Source organism: Bidens hawaiensis, unplaced genomic scaffold (genome assembly GCF_021521415.1).
Source record: "Bidens hawaiensis isolate Kalapana, Puna unplaced genomic scaffold, B.hawaiensis_p1.1 tig00021343_1, whole genome shotgun sequence".
Lineage (NCBI taxonomy): Eukaryota > Viridiplantae > Streptophyta > Magnoliopsida > Asterales > Asteraceae > Bidens > Bidens hawaiensis.
Genome location: NW_027493304.1, coordinates 88,239 through 105,474, shown reverse-complemented (window position 1 = coordinate 105,474; position 17,236 = coordinate 88,239). Strand labels below are relative to the sequence as shown.

Genomic DNA, 17,236 nt, shown 5'->3' with positions numbered 1-17,236 from the left:
CGAACCCTGAGCTTATAACCAAACCGCGACTTATATCCTTTTGCCCTGTTTAAATCTCACAGATGGAATATACACACCCTGTTTCGATGCAATATCGAAGGTTAGCGCGACTAACCTAACAGTACGGGGAAATGTCAACGTCAATAGTACTATTCGTATATTCCTATGGCTAACTCCGTTTGCTAATGGTTATAGTATGCAAGCAAGGGACTTATAGCACTACATAGTTCAACTCATGTTCGCATAGGATTGTGTGCTTTGTTTCTAATTATCGTATATAAAAGCAGCTTTGTATGTTTTCCACCCCCGGATAAATAAAACAGTAAAACCATAAAAAGAGGGTAGTGAAACTCACCTCGTGAGTTCAGTTGTCGTTTCGCTTAGCAATTTCAGATTAATCAAAGTTCCGCTGCCTTCACACATCCTAAACGCGTAAGGTCCGTTAGTTCGTTATCGACTCGCAAGCCGGTTTATGCTAGTCGCTTTCACCCAACTAGTCATTTCGTTTATTATATTTTTGTCGGTTGCTTTCACCAACCGAACGCTTCGTTTATTAAGTTTATGTCGGTTGCTTTCACCAACCGAACGTTTCGTTTGTCATGTTTGTGTCGGTAGCTTCCCCAACCGAACGTTCCGTTTAATTTCTGGACGACCCATTGGTAATAAGTTTTTATATTAATATTTATATACTTGTATAAGTATTAAAAATACAAGTCATATTAATGTCTGTTTCCTTAGATATAACCGATTCGTTTGGCTGAGTAATTAATAAAAATAAAAAAAGTTATTTATTTCTACTTGGTATTTCGTTAAGTAACGCTTAATATTTGTAGTAAAACATAATATGTTTATATTTTTGTTGAATTCTCCAAACCGAAATTTGTATACTGTATTGATCGTTTAACTCGTAAAATTATTATTTAAGTCTCACGTCTATATATTTCTCCAAGATATATAATTATGTAAAAATTATCGTTTTGACACAATATAGCGTTACTAAAAGTAATACTTATTATATCTCGTTTTCAAACGTAAAATATTGTTTTATTAAAAATCATATTTAAGCTTTATAAGGCTAAATAAGTGATATCTCATCATAAAATCTATTTTGTTTACTCAAAATTATAAAATTCGTTTTGCCTTTAAAAATACGTTTATTTTTGTAATAAACTGTGTGTACGCTTATAATCGTATTTCAAATTACAAACTTTTAAAACTATATTATCATATCGAATTGATATATTGCTTCAAATATCCATTATTTATTTTTCTAAGATCTGACATATATATATATATATTTAAGTTTTTATCTAAAAATGTCCGCCCTTTTTAATCAAATCTTATGTCTAAACATAATAAGCATTCTTAACCCAATCTAGTCATAAAAAGTTACATCTTTTAAGAATTTATGTCTAGACATATTAGAGATTTTCAACCAAGTTTCAATCATATACCCCATTTTACTAACCATGTTTATATTTTAAACTTTCTTAAAATATTATTGACACACTTATAATATCCTCTTGTTGTGTAAGCTAGGTTAACTCACTTTTAACCCGTTTTTAGTGATTCTCTTGCGTATTTAACTCTCTTTAAGTATGATAAGTTTATATGCATATGCTTGGAGTTTATATTAACAAAATTAGCATGTATGTTGTTATATTAGGTGAAAGCTTTGCATAACCATTTTGTATAAACATAACACTAGGTTTAGGAAAGTGTAGCTCACTTAGTCGAGATTAAGGTTTAGAGAGAGATTAGAAAGTCTTGAGCTTGTTTCTGCATGTGGAGCTCGTTTATCTTCTCGGAAGGGGTCTCCTACTCCATCTCAATTCTTGAAACATAAGGCAATATAGATTAGTAGAATGTTTGTGTATGAAACTAAGAGAGAGAGAGAGAGTAACCGTGAGTTTATGAATGTAGGGATGAAAGGTGGCGGATAGTGTTGGTGGTCCCAGGGTGGTGTCGCAGGAGTGTGGAGGTGGTTTCCGGGTCGGTGATTCGCGGTGGTCACTAGAGGCGAGTGGTAGTTGTTTGTGGTGATGGGTTGACGGTGGTGTATTGCGGTGAGGTTACGGTGGAGTTAATTTTGGTGGTGTTACGGCGACATTGGAGTTGATTTTGTAAACAAGGGGTGGGGTTTAGGCGTCGATTGTAATCAGAGAAGAGAAAGAATGGAGATATATATAATAGATATAAATATATTTTTGTTGAGTTTGTAGTGATGGATGGTATTATATATATTTGAGACTAAGACTTTGGTTTATTATTTTTTACGAGTAAATGAGTATGGCTCCAGGACTTATATTATTTCATTCATGCATCATGTCCATCTTTGGGTGTAGAAGTGGTAAAATAATTTGATCAACAAAGTTGAATTGGGATGGGGCTATGGTCAGAGATGTAACAAGATAGAGTGTTGTGAGTTCATGATTTAGATATATATGATGGTTGTATAGTGATGAAATGATGGTATGTGATAATTATTTACCATCTTTTGACTAAAGGTTTGTAGTTGGTAAGGGGTGTTCGAACGAGCAGAGTGAGAGCTAAGAAATGGAAAGATTTTTGGTTGGGTCATGATGGATGATATAAATAATTTTTTTTCCCTTTTTTTTTCTTTTTCTTTTTTTTGTATGTACCTTTGATGTTAGTTTAGGTAAATTTTAAAATTACTTGATTCATATTTCTGAGAGTTACCGTCCCTTATTATTTGTTAAACGCATTCGTTCCTTCATTCATGTCTTAACGATATTTACATAATTAGAGTCTCAACATAAATATTAAAATGCTTGGTAATTCGTTTTGTATTGGTCTTCCATATTTTATAAAAAGAATAATTATAAAACATAATCACATAGCATAGAATTCAAACCTCCTAGTTTCTTTAAGTGTATGTTCAAGTCATTTTAAAACATCATCAACATTTGTATCTATCGGATAAATCCGAAAGTTCAAGTATTATAAATTACTTTAATGCCTTGCATTTGTGCATATGTGAGTTTATGCTAGACTCGTGAAGATCAAACTTAATAAATTTTAATAATTCAGTAATTAACGTAACAAAATTATGTTTAAAGATGTACGAAAAATGATCCATTTTACGAAGTGTCACATTCTCCCCTCGTTATTAGAATTTCGTCCCGAAATTCAGTTGATGTTAGGTCTTTCAAAGAGTTAAGAGGGTGGCGTTTGAAGGAACGAGTCATTAGAATTGAATGAGATTTATTTGCCTACGAAGGGTGAATAGCATAAGTTAACTATTTAAATGGTAGACACAAAGGTTCTTGGTGTTGTGAATTCTTGATGAATGCATTCAATGGAATGCAATAACTAAACCACGTAAATGTTTGGGATTCTAAAACTACATCAGATACATAATGCAAGTGTTTTTTTTTCTTTTTTTAAGGGAGACGATAAAGAAGGTGGCCAAACAGGAAGAGCAAAATCATTTTAAAGTGTTATCTTGACTAAGGATTTAATAGTCAAGACAACAATACTTTGAAATGGTTGGGCACCAGCAGTTGTAAACTGGGTCACGTATTGAAAGATTATGGCACCAGATCTAAACCTTCATCTCGTCTAGAACAATAGTTTAACTTGGTATTGGTTTCATATCACATGGTTTAACAATGCAAAGGCGAAGATACTTGCTTGCGGATATATAGGGAATCCGTTGCATGGAAATGAGAGTATAAAACCAATTATTATGATCAATAGTTCTCAATAACTTAAATGATCTTATTGCGGACGTGCATTACAACCAACATAATGGATAGGTTACAATATATTAGCTAGGTGGCCTGGAGACGAGATTTATCCATCTTTGGAAGATTATGAACGAGTGAACTTAGTCATTAAGTACTCACATGCTAATGAAAGTTTCGAATATCTTGTTTCACATTGTTAGTGTATCTTCTTGTATCAAAGACCGTTCATCTAAATCCGTATGTAAACGCCAAGTATTATGAATTGATGATCACATATTGGATATAGGGTATGATAAAGAAATTTAGGGTAAAATAAAGACTCGGTGACATGGGATTTGTAAAGAAACCTGAGGCATGTAGAGAATATGTCACGTCATAAAGGAGTATTAGTGTTACGCTCATTGACATGTCTAGTGTCATTTCAAAGGCAATATTGATGTAATTATGGGAATGACCAGTATACAGTCTAGTCCGCGCGTGACACATGGGACTAGTGATACTTTAATAGCGATCGACACATGGAGAGTCTTGCTTAAAAATTAAACAGAGGATCAACTCAAGTTATTAACTAATCGATTGAGAGGCTTATTACAAATACAAATCAAGGACTGAATTATATGGTTTGTTTCATGGCGTATTCGAGTTTGTTAGCTTCGAAATGCTCACTTGGAAATGAATAGGGTTGGCGATTAGTCCCATTGAAGTGTTTTATGGGGAAAGATAACATTTGTGGTATGTACTCTTAGCATAGAGGTTACTAGTGATGCAACGAAAGAGATCGTCTATTTCTGTTGATCGGGATTTGCGCAAGAAACTTGTGAAAATAGGTGCGTCAAATTCAAGGTACGCATAGGTGGATGTGCTCACTATTTGAATTTTATCGCAAATCATAGAAATCATCATGGAAAGAGAATGAGTATGGTTGCAGATGTCGAACCTATTTCTTTTAGACTCAAAGGATGCGCTTTATGAACAATGACGGGTGTTGAGTTTATAACGATTGAAATGGGTTAAAGGACTCAAGAATGTGATCATCATGATTCATAAGCCGTATCATGGTTTAGGAAGTCTTTCCATTATGATCCTACAGATACTATCGATCATTTCAAATATTTACTGCCATAGCATGTTTATTGGATTTGATCCGTAGATGCCAATGCCGATTACTCCTTAACCAGGCACTAGAAAATCAGTAGTTATAGAAAAGAATATTTCAATCTTTTGTCGTGTTAAGATTGAGGACGGAAAAGAGGTCGCAGCCTTGTATTGGTTTTTGTAAAGTCAACCAATAAGACACTTGGTATCTAATGTGACAATGAAACTGCTAGATGTGAGCTTTGTTAATCCCCATGGTTTATAAAGAAAAATAAATAAGCAATGAATTTGTCATGGAATAAAAGAGACTCAAATGATCATGAAGATTAAATAAGGAACTATATATTTTTACTGGAACGAACTAGAAAAAGAATTTCAAAATTATATGCTTGTTTATATGTTTCTTGAATATTCCAAAATATTACGGAATGAGTTTTAAAATAACTATATAGGCCATGTTTGTGGAGAACTTGCTCATAAAGTTATAGACATATCTATTACTAAAACTACATAAACGCTGTGAGGTTTTGATAAGTATAGTCATCATTAAAACTCGAAAATTTCTACCCAAGAATTCCAAAATAATTTATAAAGTGTTACAAAAATTTTCTCTTATGATTGACATGGAGTTTTGAAAGTTCAGGTTAAAAGACAATACACTTACATAAAGATGATAGTCCTGAATTGAACAAATAGGTTTTAGATTTTCCTTTCTTTCATTGGGATAACCATGTGGTACATGCATCTTTATAAAAGAAAGCTATCCGACTTGAGTGTGGATTTTAATGTGGCATTAGTACATGAATAATACCACTTAATCAAGAGGCTAAAAAATGTGGATTGGTTTTATTTTAGAGGATTTTAGTTTAAGTCTTAAACGAGACTAGTAAGTTTTGAGGACCATTAGAAGCAAGCTGTCACGTATGATCAGAGTAAGAATAAGTAAGGAAAATTTTGAAAGAATGTTATACACAAAAGTCATATCAACAGAGCTTGATACATAAAACTTTAACAAGCTTAAGCGAATGAAATTATGTTTTTAAGGAACGACTACTTAACGATATTTTTAACGATAGATCGAGGGTTCTATCATCATGTTAAATGAAGTAATTGGATGTCGGCTATCGATTTGAGTGTGGATTTTACAGGAAGTTTTTGGACTTCGGTGTTATCTCACGTGAGTGTCGGAATATGAATAAGTTAGCACAAGGTCATACAATTCAATGATGAGATTTCATTTAGGGACTTCCTTAAGTAGTTATAATCGAAAACTTTTAGTATGTCTTGAAATTTGTTTAAATGATTGAAAATTCCAACTACCACATGAGGACCAACTTAAAAGTGAATAGGGTTGGATTTTGAGAAGTATTCATATTCAATGATCACTACGCAGGAAGACATAAGAACATGATTTGTATGTGCTTCGTAAGCCTCGGAGGGCGTAATCAGCTCTAATATGAACTAGGGAAAGGCTTACGAGTTAAGCCTCATAATGAAGGGTCAATCCTATGATTACGAAACAACTGGTTTATGACTTTATATCAAATGGTTGTTCAAGCGATAAAAAATTTTAAATTGGATGAATAAAGATCGTTGGAGTGATAACGATAATCATAAAGAACATGGAGCAACAACATTGCTAGGAAGGGCTTTATAAGTATTGAAATCGATGTAATGCGTAGGCTAAGGAAAAGAGCAGGGTTGCATCAAGACCGTTCGACACTTGGCAGAAAGCTCCAATAAAGGCAAGATGCTTTTGAGTTGTTAGACATATTGCAAGGCTACGCCGAAGACGTTGGTAGCGATTTCACGTGCTATGAGAGTTATTAAAAAGATACTAGGATGTGTATGCGGAAATATTTACTTCAACGAGTGAGATTCCATTTACACGAGTAATGAAAAATAAAATTATGATGTAATGTGACTCACAACACGTTGACCTCAAAGAAGTCGAGTTACTGTATTTTTAATAAGATTACTAGAAACCTTTTACAAATATTGGATGGAAAGGGGTAGTGGGGTAGACTTGTTTCGTTATATGAGGCATAGATTACAAAAGAAATATTCTTTATTGTTACTTCCTGGCATAGAGATGTGTCATGAATCGTTTAAGAATCAGCTTGGGCACAAGCCCGTAAGTCGAGGAATAATCTTAACGAGTACCAAGGCGGTCCTGCCGTTGTTGGTATCGAGCTTTGGAGGGCTATGATAACGGGGTGAAAACTCACATGTTTCAACTAAACAACGATAAATCGAGGTATTGTAGGGCGTCGTCACAAATACCCTAATGGACATTCATTTTATTGGGAGACCGAATCTCGGAAAACGAAGTTACGAATTTGGATTGATTTGAACATTAGCTCGAACCAAGGCGTTCACTAGAATTCTCATGTATTGCACATTATGATTACGTGTGCACCCGTAATGATAATCTGCTTTACATGGTCATCCAAGCGTCTTCCACGTTCGAGCTTGTAGTTAAAGGGAACTTAAGTGTCCATTTAGTTGCATTATCTCATGCTAATACTTATGGACAATGAAATATTTGTCAATAATCATGGGCTGAATTTGTGCGTAATGGAATGATTGGGAAGAGTCCATACCGATGTGTCCTCAAGGTAGGGCGTTACACAATGGTACCGTTTGAACATAAAAGACTAGCGTTTTTTTTTATAATTATTCCACTGACCCTACTAAAGTTCGCGTATGTTAGCCGTCACACCATTGCATAAGATTCAAGTAGATTTGACACGGGTTCTCTTGAGTGGTATATGTCCACAAATATTTCAGGCACACCCTACGATCGTGTACCCGGTTTGCCAGTTCAGAATCGCAGTCATGTGTGACGCTTCTTGATCATTATGGCTTTCCGCTAGCATTATATAAATTCGGTACTCCCATTACTGGAGATGTTAGTCCTCATTCCCTAAAGGTACAATGAGGTTGCCGAGTCATCCTAACTCCTCGATGGTTAAGAATATTGTCCCAAGTGTCGGCACAAGTGGTTAGTGCGAGTTCCAAGAGTAACTCATGAAATGGCGGCGATTAGGAGACGGATGGTTATAGTTTCAGGAAACTCAGTGTGAGTCGATGAGGAGGACGAAATTCATGTGACAATATTATTTGTAAAAAGAAGTATATATTATGAAAATGTATACGCATGCAATGAAAATGTTTATTTGAGTCACCAGTTATGGACTAGACCTTCTAGTTCGCTATAACCAATGGCTTTAATACCAATCAGTCACACCCCGTCAAAACGGAAACGCAGGAGAGTGACGTCATGCATACCGTAAGCATATGATTATCGCCAACATACATGTATTAGGATACCAATATTATTAAAAAGCGTTTACAAATCATAACTTATTTTCAAACAAAATTTATTGAAAACAATTAGAAGATTTCTCGTATATGACCCTAAACATCAATAGGGTTATACAAGCAAAATCCTCCAAAAAGGTATCCTAATTATGCGTGAGGTCCTGTCTTCATGATTCCTTATGAGTGTTGTTAATTCCCTGAAAAACATACGTTTGAAAAGTCAACACAATGGTTGGTGAGTTTCACTACCCCCTTTTTTTTACGGTTTTACTGTTTTATTTATTCGAGGGTGGAAAACATACACAACTGCTCTTATATACGATAAGTAGAAACAAAACACACAATCCTTATGCGAACATGAGTTGAACTATGTAGTGCTATAAGTCCCTTGCTTGCATACTATAACCATTAGCTAACGGAGTTAGCCACAGGAATATATGAATAGTACTATTGACGTTGACATTTCCCCGTACTGTTAGGTTAGTCGCGCTAACCTTCGATATTGCATCGAAACAGGGTGTGTATATTCCATCTGTGAGATTTAAACAGGGCAAAAGGATATAAGTCGCGGTTTGGTTATAGGCTCAGGGTTCGTCATATTAATTCGTAGATTTAGCTAGTCTACGGAGGATCATCGTATTTGTTTAAATATGTTATCGTATACTTATTTGTGAACTGATACAACGTTTTATGAATAACGTGATTTCATATCGAGTCTCAAAACCTGTGAACTCACCAACCATTGTGTTGACTTTTTAAACGTATGTTTTTCAGGGAATTAACAACGCTCATAAGGAATCATGAAGACGGGACCTCAACGCATAATTAGGATACCTTTTTGGAGGATTTTGCTTGTATAACCCTATTGATGTTTAGGGTCATATACGAGAAATCTTCTAATTGTTTTCAATAAATTTTGTTTGAAAATAAGTTATGATTTGTAAACGCTTTTTAATACTATTGGTATCCTAATACATGTATGTTGGCGATAATCATATGCTTACGGTATGCATGACGTCACTCGCCTGCGTTTCCATTTTGGCGGGGTGTGACAATGTTGAATTGGGAAAAGTGTCACTTTATGGTGACGGAAGGGATAGTTTTGGGTTATAAAATTTCAAGAGAGGGAAGAGGTGGATCGGGCGAAGATTGACACGATTAGTAGGCTTCCTCCACCGACAAATGTCAAAGCTATAAGAAGTTTTCTCGGTCATGCGGGTTTCTACCGGCGGTTTATTAAAGGCTTTTCAAAGATCACCCGCCCGATGACCCGATTATTGGAGAAAGATGTCCCTTTTGTGTTTGATGAAGAATATTTGAAGGCGTTCAAGTTTCTGAAAGATTAACTCGTAAGTGCTCCAATTTTCGTGTCACCGGATTGGAATTTACCTTTTGAGCTCATGTGTGATGCGAGCGATTATGCGGTTGGAGCGGTTTTGGGGTAAAGGCGTGAGAACGTGAGAAACATTTTCACCCTATTTATTATGCGAGCAAGACTTTGAATGATGCCCAAGAGAACTACACCACCACCGAAAAGGAACTTTTAGCCGTTGTGTTTGCATTTGACAAGTTCAGGTCTTATCTCGTACTTTCTAAGACCACCGTCTTTACCGATCATGCAGCGTTGCAGTTAATTTTCACAAGAAAGACGCGAAGCCTCGTCTTATACGGTGGATTTTTTTACTTTCCGATTTTGATATAGAGATTAAAGACAAGAAGGGGGCGAAGAATGTTGCGGCAGATCATCTTTCCCGTTTGGAGGATCCGAAAAGAGAAGAGATTCATGAGGAAGAAATTGGTGATAGATTCCCTCATGAGTCAATTGATTTTGTTACGGCCGAAAAGCAAGGTTTTCCATGGTTCACCGATTTTGCAAATTATTTATCTACGGGCCTTGTGTTGAAAGGGATGACTACTCAACAAAAGAAGAAGTTTTTCCGGGATGTTACAAGGTATGTTTGGGACGATCCTTTTCTTTTCAAGATTGGTGGTGACCGAATTCGTAGAAGATGTGTATCGAAAGAAGAAGGGTTGAATATTCTAAAGCATGTTCATGAAGGTTTAACGGGAGGTCATTATGGTGCGCATGCCACGGCTCAAAACGTATTTGATAGTGGTTTTTATTGGCCGTCGGTTTTAAAAGATGCGGTGGAATTTGTTAAAACGTGTGACGCTTGTCAACGCACCGGAAATATTTCATCGAAGAACGAGATGCCTCAAAACCCCATACACACTCTTGAAATATTTGATGTTTGGGGCATCGATTTTATGGGACCGTTTCCCGTTTCCGGTGGTCACAAGTATATTTTAGTGGTGATTGATTACGTTTCCAAATGGGTTTAAGCCCAAGCGTTATCCACAAATGATGCTAGAGTTGTTGTGAAGTTTTTAAAGAAGTTGCTCACTCGGTTCGGAACTCCACGGGCGATTATTAGTGATCGTGGTACTCATTTTTGTAATTCCGTCACGGAGAAAGCATTAGCTCGTTATGGAGTTACTCATCGCACCTCTACTTCTTACCATCCTCAAACAAATGGTCAAGTCGAGAATGTTAATAGGGGGGTGAAGTGAATTTTGGAGAAGACAGTGGGAATAAGTCGGAAAGATTGGTCAGCGAAGTTGGATCACGCGCTATGGGCATTCAGAACCACGTACAAGACACCGTTGGGTACTACACCGTTTATGTTAGTTTACGGTAAAGCGTGTCATCTTCCCGTTGAGTTGGAGCATCGAGCGTTTTGGGCTTTAAAGATGGTAAATGTTGATCTTACTGAGGCCGCTAGAAGAGGTATTTTCAAATTCATGACTTAGAGGAGCTTCGTGATGCGGCGTATTCTTGACCATTGGATATCATGGAAAAGACAAAAGTGTTGGACGATCGACGTTTAAAGGGAGGTAAAGACTTCAAGAAAGGTGATACAGTACTCTTATATATTACTCGTTTGAAGTTATTTGAAGGTAACCTGAGATCCAAGTGGACGGGACCGTATTTGGTGAAGGAAGTATTCCCACATGGAGCGATGGAGTTAGAGAATCCGGACAATGGAACTTTGTGGAAAGTAAATGGCCATCGTCTAAAGCATTATCTTGGAGGTTCGGAGGATTCAACCGAGGTGGAGAAAACTCCCATCGATCCATCGAACTGAATCATCAACGGGGTTCTTGAGTGAAAACTCAAGTGTAGAGTTTGTATAATTTCTTTAGTTTATTTTCGGTTCTTTGAGTCACTAACTTTAGTTTTTGTAGCTAGGTTGCGTCGTCGAGTCAATATAAGGAATCATCACCATCATAACGAGAGGTTTTACGAGGATTCAAGGATGCCAGGTTTGTTTTGCATGTAAATATAACATAAAATGGGCATAGGAAAGAGTTAGTAATTTTCTAAAATTTTTTCTAAGGCAAAAGAGGCACCAAAACATTAAAAACTTTTTGTTAAAACACCCCGTCGCGCGCGCGACGGGAGTATTCTTTGGCAGTCGCGCGACGCAGAGAAAGAACCAACAAAAAACCTTCAACTATGCTCGGCCACGTAGCGCGACCGGATGAAGCTCGGGCCTCCGTGCGGCGCGACGTTCCCGACCACAAATATCCGTAATTTTATAATCCTCTTCCATATTATATCAAATTTTCATCTTTTTCAAAACAATTCCTCTTTCTCCTTTAAACCCTAGCCGAACCATCATCTTCTTCACAATATCCTTCAATTTTTTCACCATTATCCACCAAATTAAACCTCCTAATCACTTTCATAGAACCCTAAAACCATAACCCACCATTAATTTTAACCAAAAACTTACTAAATCTCTCACTTGCACACACTTTAGTTCTTAACTTTTTGCAAGTTCATCCGGGTTTTACACTTCTACAAGGTATAATTTCATGTAATTTTTGTATTTTTGTGTATTCTAGTGTTAGTTTTAGCTTAGGTTTTGCTAACTTTGTTGTTAGGTTTTGTTCAAGTAAGTTTTAGGTTCGTTTTTGGGTGCGGTTTGGTAAGGGCTGGTAGTTTAGTTGAGATTTTGGGTGCGGTTGGTTGGGTTGGAATGTGTTGAAACTTTATTTTTCGCGGTTGCGGTTGGGTCGGTTTGGGTTTAAACGAGTGAATTTAGTGTTGGGTTTTGGTTTGAGATGTTGAACTTTGATGTTTTAGTAGTTAAAAAAGGGCCAGAAAACATTTTTTTATGCAATATATATTTTACCAAAGTGTGATTTTCGCTCGTTTTCGACTCAATTTTTCGGGTTTTCGGCACTTGGGTTTAATTGGGACAATTAAAGTGCCGAGAGGAAGTGATGTTTGTTGAGTCGGTATGAAGGTTTTCGGGTTTATACACTAGTAAAAGTCCATAACAAATTGGTTTTCCGTTAGCTTTTAAGTAAAAAAATAAACCACTTGCACTTATTTGATTTTCATCTAAATGAGTCGGTTTAAAATGGTCTGTAACCCGGAATTCCATTTTTATTTTATTTCAGTTTAAAAAAAAATTAAAAAATTAAAAAATCCGAAAATTAAAAAACATTATTTGTTTTATTCTTTTTAGTTTATTTACTTACTCCCATGTTTGTTTGCTTGTTTAAATGGGTTTAGATGTCAAAAGAAGCGGGGAAGTGAAAACGAAGACCGGCCGCGCGAACGCGAGGCGAGCCGGAACTGGTTATCTTCATGGAGTCGAGGACTCGGGTGATTGAGTACCAACCCGGGCCGATTGTGTATAAAAGAGCTCCAAACCTTATGAAAAGTTCATTGCTTAAGTTCAAGAAAGATTCGCATGAATATGGTCACGTATGTTAGTTAATAAATTCGGATCTTCTCACTTTCAAGACTATAGATTGGGATTTAGTGGATTCGGTTGGTCAAAGAGAGAGAATTGAAGAGTTATTGGGCCCAAAATTTTTGTCCATGTTAAATTTAAACGAACCGCAATACCACGAGCTGACATTAGAGTTTTTGAGCACGTTTCAATACAAAGATGGTAATTTTTCTCAGTCAAATGCGGCGTCGTTTTCTTTGGGAAGGAAGTTGTATAATATGACTATCGCACAGTTTGCGGTAGTAAGCGGTTTTTATACGGAAGAGGAGGTGAGAGAGCCGGGTTTTCTAACAAGTATTCGGGGTGCGTTTACGACTAAACAAGAGGTGAGTTTCGGTTAGGAAGAGTTGGCTGCTTTTTGGAATAAAATTTCTATATGTTCATTTTTGGGATCGAATGTGGCTTCGGATATTCGGGATCCCGTGCTTTGGTTTATTCACCGGGTTTTGGTGAATACATTGATTGGTCGCGGTTCGGGCAATCATAAAGTAAACTGGTTGGATATCTTTTGCTTGCTGGCGATGGTTGATCAGGTTCCGATTAATTACGTGAGTCTTTTAGCATGTTTGTTTCATCGGACGAGACGTGGTGGAACCAGAAATAGGTCAAAGTTGGATATGGGCCCATACATTACACGTATTGCCAGAAATTTTGGTGTGATTGATAGGTTTAAACCGGAATATATGACATTGGGACCCGGAAGAGAGTTTTCGGAAGTTAAGGATTTGAGAAATGCGGGAATTTTGAAGGGGACTGACCCGTTAGCGTGGGAAGATGTTAAGATGGGCCCATATATTTATCCACTGTCGAGGACCGCGGATGCAGCGGCTATGAGAGCCGGTTTACCGACACGTCAGCAGAGGCCGCTTCACAGATCTGAGAGACCGGTTATTCAGTTCCCGGTCAGAGAGCCTCGCCTCGAGGATATTACTTTGGATTCATTATATGACCGGATGGAGTCCGGATTTGATCAGATCAGGGGTATGTGACGGAGCAGCGGGACAAGTTGAGACAGATGATAGAGGCGAACCAGAGATGGCAAGATGAGCACATGAGATATATGATGACTGCACTGAGGATTGAGTTTCCTGCTTTTTTTCGACAGCCGGACGTTGCGGGTTCGAGCGGGTCGAGTGCCTCGGGTGGTTCGGGGTATGGTTATAGATCACCGGTTTAGGAGCCGGGTCATCCGGAATTTGATAACGCTGAGCGATACCAAATTCGTGAGCAGGAGTTTCAAGCATAAGAAAAAACGGGAAGAAGACTCTAAAGATAGATGTGTGCTCATTGTTTAATCAGGCACTACGTGTCGAAGTCAACTCGGGGTGACTTGGGAAAAGCCAAAAGAGGACGAGGATTGAGTTTGAGTTGACGAGATGGCATGGGAGTTTATGTTTTTGTGATGTTCTTATTTTATTTTTTTTATGATGTTTTTGTTTTTATTTGGTCTGTACAGATATTATTTTAGACTATTTGGTTGGGTTGGCGGGTTGGCAGTTGGTGGACGTTTGATCATCCACGCTGTTAGCCATGTGGGTTCCCCTTGCTAGCGTCTCATTACCATTAAGAAACGGACCACAAGGGACACGCCACATGTAAGCCCTACAGATGAAATTTTGCATACTCACCTATGGTAATGGTTCAGTGTATTGCTTGATAACGGGGGTATGTCATGTTGTGGGGAACACTAGCTATAAATTAATTGAACCTTAATCATATCTAATGGCTGCTTGGTAGACTTTGATGCTTAAGATTAGGTGGATAAACAATACCATTAATCATCTTAACTATTCATGAAAAAAAAAGAGCAACAAAAGTTTTAAATCTGCTAATTTTGAGGTTTAAGTCCAGTTGGGGTGGTCTGGTCCGGTAAAAGCTGAAAATAAGCGGGTCTTAATTGTGTAAACCACTGAGTACTATTATTGTCGGATCATATTTGTCCTGGTAAAGATTAAGGGATGGGTTTAAGTGGACAACAATATCGGTGATCGCGGTTTTTTCGTTTTTCTGAGCTTTAAAAATTAACCTATATGTTTGTTAGACTGTAATTTTCCAATTCTGATCCAACTGCATCAAACTTTTTAAGGGACGAAAATATAATAAGTGTGGGGATATTTGATATAATGCTAAATATTTATGTTTCCTGTGTATATTTTATTTAATATTTTAATAGTTTTTGTTCGTTTTTAGTCGAGATTTGTGTACTACTAACATTTTTATGTTTCGTAGGTTCCGGGATTTGATCGTGATTAAAAAAGGTGAAAAACGAGCCGAAACGGAGGTCCGGAACGCGTCAGGAAGGAGTCAGAACAGAGAACCGGTCAGACCGAGTCGGTCTGACCGTCCCCTTGGTGAAGCAAGCCGCGCCGCGCGACCGGGGAGGCCAAGGCCCGTCGCGCGGCGCCTAGGGGCTGCTGGGTGGATTTTATTTCGTTTTTGCTTCGAGTTAGGCCTTGTTTTGGGTATTTAAACATCTTAAACTTAAACCTGAACATAACCTAAAGCCACCAGACGAAATTGGGAGTTCTTGGAGCTATCTTTCGAGTTTCGTGGTAATTTTGAAGGCAAAAAGACAGCTTGTGAAGAGGTACATGTTCACGTTTGAAGTTTACGGGTTTTATCATCTTCGATACCCGTTCTTTATATTTTCACCATGTTTTCATTATTACTTGTTTTATTTGATTTAGACTATATGATGCTAGGCTAAATTCCATAAACTACCTAGGTCGTGATGAACCTTAGTTCGGTTTGATTTTGTTTGGATTTCGTTTCGTTATGGATTTTATGTTCTTAGTAAATTGTTGAGTTTTGATTTAATTAATGCGTATGATTGCTTGGTTTTGTTTAATTGGATTTATTGTTTCACATTGCCCTTGTTGATTGTTTCATAGGATAGAGTTTTGTTAGGTTATTTACTGTGTGTTCTTGACTAGTTTGTGATTAATATCGATTAAAAATCATAGAAACAATAAAATCAATTAAACAGATAAAAGTGAGCTCCTAGTCTAAAAAGCTGTAAGGTGATAGGCTATTGATAGATCTTTGATTATCGGGATTGCTAGATTTAGTTCTTCGTAAGGAGTCCGCCTAGGTTTGATTGCCAGCTTAGTCTATTAAGTTAATTGAGTCTGCTTTGCTATCTTTGAATTCCGGCTGTAAGGTAGGTTTTCGTAATAAAAGATACTTAGACATAAGCTATTAAATAACCGTAAGAAAATTTAATTCATAAAACTGGTTAGAAATCCATATTCGTCTTCTTGATGTTCAAGGGTCCTGTTCGGTTTTTTTGTCAATGGTCTATTTTATGATCCCAGTTCCATAACGTGAGTTTTCCATTTAATTAAATAACCGTAACTTTGGGGATTCTAGCCTAGATAGTTATCTTCATCATCTGAATTAATCTAAGTGTTTACTTGTTTATTAGTTTAAAATTAATTACGATTAAGGTTTATTAATTAATTAATTAGTTTTAGGGTTATGATTATGTTTTATTATAATTTTATTAATTAGGTTTAGGGTTTTGATATTTTATTATTATTATTATTATTATTATTATTATTATTAAGTAATTAAAGTAATCATTAGTTATTTATTATTAAGTTTTAATTATTAGTATTTAATCCGCCCTAAAATATTATTAATAAATAGTCATGTCTTGTAGTTGGGTCTTGTTTGCTAGTTTCGTAATTTAAAGAGTCTCGTGGGTTCGATATCCGGACATACTTAGCTGTACTAGAGTCGATCGGTTCACTTTCCGGTTAGTAGTTTAAGTTAAGTTTAAGGGTCTAGAGTATTACTTAGTGTCTAGACTAGTATAATTTTAGTTAATAATTATTTTACAACTTTTAGCACATCAGAAAACATTAATCTTCAGCTTACGGTTGGTGAATGCCATGTCAACGTTACCATTTCTAAAATTAATGATGGCATTTGCGGTGGCTAAATTTGGTCTACTGAGGATAACCGTTGGCTGTTTGGTCCTTTCACCCGAAACATAATAGAGAACCAAAAATAGTCCTTTCACCAGAAATTTCGGTGTCTGGTCAGCCAAGACAACCGTGGTGGCAGTCGCCCGAAGCGGGCCAAATTCATACTGATCGTATAAATTTCCCGGGAGAATACTGATGCTAGGTCCAAGGTCTAGAAGCGTCCGAGTCATTTTAAAATCACCCACTTGAATGGGTATAATGGGCGTTCCCGGATCTTGTAGCTTGGGTGGAAGAGCATCCGAAAGAATTGCACTCACGTTATCGGTAAAATCAATATGTATAGGAATCTTATGACTCCGTTTCTGCATGC

At 36.8% G+C, this 17,236-nt stretch overlaps 1 long non-coding RNA gene across 1 annotated transcript; it reads left to right on the top strand.

The window, feature by feature from the left end:
- Positions 1–1,376: 1,376 nt before the first annotated feature.
- Positions 1,377–3,881, top strand: LOC143563209 (uncharacterized). Its single transcript, XR_013140622.1, has 2 exons — positions 1,377–1,948; positions 1,982–3,881. It is a non-coding gene; the product is annotated as an uncharacterized LOC143563209 (long non-coding RNA).
- Positions 3,882–17,236: the final 13,355 nt, after the last annotated feature.